We start from the raw sequence: 2977 nt of genomic DNA, 5'->3' as shown, positions 1-2977 counted from the left end.
ATTCTGATCGCGAAGGTGGATTTCGATCGCATCAGAATTTTTGAGCTGTTACTTAGGAGTTATGACACATTGCTTAGGAATAGATAACAACAATTTTCCATGTGGATTGTAAGGATAAGTTTTTCCGCAAAGTATTAAAATAAAAGAAAATTGTTTAATTTTATTTATTTCAAGTATCCTTACAATGGCATTTGTGGAAAATTGTTGCTTATATGATTCCACTGACAGCAATATTGGAAAATGGATTTGATTCTTTCATTTGTGGTAGTGTCTAAATTTACCAAATCAGGAAAGTTCCTCATCGCCCAAGTTTCAATTGGACCGAAACTTGGAATCATGCAAGTTGAATAGTATGATGAATGAGAACTTTCAAGCATTGGAAAATCAAGACTAATTACTTGTTCACATGGATGTGTGAGTCAAGTGAAGGACTAAAGGGATCGAGTACACATTCTTGTGCATTGGTCATGTCCACCACAAAGCTCGTTAAGACTATTTGATTTACTAAAGTTTAGTAAAATATGGTTATACTTACAAGTTTAAGTATAATTCTGAAACATTGGAAAAGTCTCAATGTATGGCAGAACGAATGGGAAGAATCAAATTAGGCAGAAAGATAAAAGTTTCTCAAATCTGAAAAGATGGGAGAGTACTAAATATCATGTTTGTGATCATCTTAATGATTTAGAAATCATATCACAATTATTCCTCTAAAGGTCATCTTAGTGCATTCTTATGACTAAGAATAGGAGTCATGAATTGTTGAAATGGTTAGATCAGGAAGACGAGTCATACTTCGTTCCAAAAACAATTCTTAGAGTCATACTCCAAGATTGTAACTTGAGTGACATATCTTAAAGAGGGTTTATTAACACTAGTCAATTGTAAGAGTAAAAGGTTATCTACTCTTGTACATTTGAAATTGGTAAGTTGTGATGTTTTGGATAAAACAGAGACCAACTTAGACCAATTGTGTGAAGTGTTTGTCTTGATAAAGAATCCGCACTATCTCTTGTATAGTTGGCAAGTGAGTCTTATATGTCAAGAGGACAGTGGGAGTCCTAAAGCTCTTGAAAGTTTCAAGACCTAATCAAGAAAAAAAACCTGAGGTTCTTCAATAGCACATGACTTGAGGTTTATAACCTATCGTATTGACATATTCTGTGCCCATTCCAGTTAAAGTTGGCTTTGCATAAGAGTTCTGAACGTTCTCAATTGTGTGCATAACAACTTGGAAGCAATGGCAGGCCCTGTACTGCCAGGTGGCAAGAAGTTAAGATTGCACAAGTTCAATCCATATGAGTTTGGATTTGTCATTAACCGTGTCTTGTGACTATGGTTTTGACGATTCACATGGATAAGAACACATACACCATAAAATCTAAGGGTCATAAGGTTTCTCTCTGATTCATGAAAATGATGGTGAGGAAACACTTCCACCAAGTAGATTTGAAGCAGATGGCAAGGTCTAAACAATTGAGACTATGATTACGGCATCCCTTTTCATAGTTCTGAAATTGTTTAGACACACATGCATGCTATCTAAGGAAAGGTGTATGATTTTGATAAAGTTTTATCAAAGCATCTCGTATCAGAAATCTGAACTTTGGTAAGGAAGTCAATAAAGTATTGATTTCTAGAAGTCCAGCTGATTTCTGAGTACATGTCAAAGCTAGTGGGGGCATAAGTGTTATGCTAATAATCATCATGTTAGGGGGAGCATGATAATTATTTTTAGTGTTGCAAGTTAGCAATGTTAATTATAGAAAACAAAAGTTTCAATTCGTGAGGCTGCAGGGATTGAAAAAGTTGTTTTGCTATAATTAAGGGAGAGGATATACTTCATTTCAGTTCTAAAGGCTTAGATTGAGACCTTAATCATCTTTAGTCAAGAATATATATATGAATTTCATGTTGGATTGGTTCAACTTAAGGAAATTCTATATATTGCGTTCTCAAAATTCGATTATGATTACGGCATCCCTCTTCATAGTCAAATTTTGAAAACATGGCAAATAAAAATATTGTAGCAAAAGACTGGTCTAGAATCATGTCTTTATGTGAGACATCATGAATCGTGTACCATTTGCATTGGGTACAGGATCGATTGCATGTGCTATAATATTTGTCATTTCTAAATTTTTCCAAATGCCCAGAGGCATTAAGAAGGGAAAAGGTCTAGAATTGGATATGACTAAAATGATTAAGCAATTGTCGAGGACAATATGAGGTTTACCAAAGATTGGTTGCTCAGGGACAGTTGGAAGTATAGTGCTAATTTTGGAAGGACCATATTGACATATTCTGGAAAAGAGACAACTCTTGTTCAGAAGTAGTAGTCAAAATAGGAATATGGAGTTGTCTCCATAGGTGGAAGTTATATGTCTAAGATTAGAAAACTTAATGCAAGAAGGATATTCAAAGCAATGTGCTTTGATACTTCGTCTCCATGGAATTGATCTCCATTGGAATTACCTGTAATGACTATTGACAAGTCTTTGTGACTTTGTACATATTCATTACAAGAGGGTCTGTGCATATAAGTTTAAAATCTAAACAGATTTTGGTAAATGTTAGGAATTTGGAATTCTTACATTTTTTCGATAAGGATTTGGGAGTGTGAAAAGAGAATCATTGAAAGTATGTTCAATCGACCTATTTCACAAAGTAAGGATCATAGACAAACATAGAGTGCATTGCAAAGCTATTGTTTAGAAAACATAGTGTACATACTTGGGGCATGGGACAACTAGTGTTTTCTAAATTCAAGTATAAAGTTGATAAAACCGAAACAATGAATAATGAGTAATCAGTATGGTGATAAATAAAAAGTGTTTTATTTATATTCATAGTTTGATACCATATTAGATTCATTTATTCTTGTGTTTCATTTTGAATGTTTTGACTTCCAGAATAAACTAGGTTATTCTTCCTGAATGACTAAGTTATTCAAACCATCCACAGTCGGTCATATGTT

This window comes from Lactuca virosa, chromosome 2 (assembly GCF_052849685.1).
Source record: "Lactuca virosa cultivar CGN04683 chromosome 2, Lactuca_virosa_CGN04683_v6, whole genome shotgun sequence".
Lineage (NCBI taxonomy): Eukaryota > Viridiplantae > Streptophyta > Magnoliopsida > Asterales > Asteraceae > Lactuca > Lactuca virosa.
Note: the sequence above shows the minus strand (reverse complement) of the source record.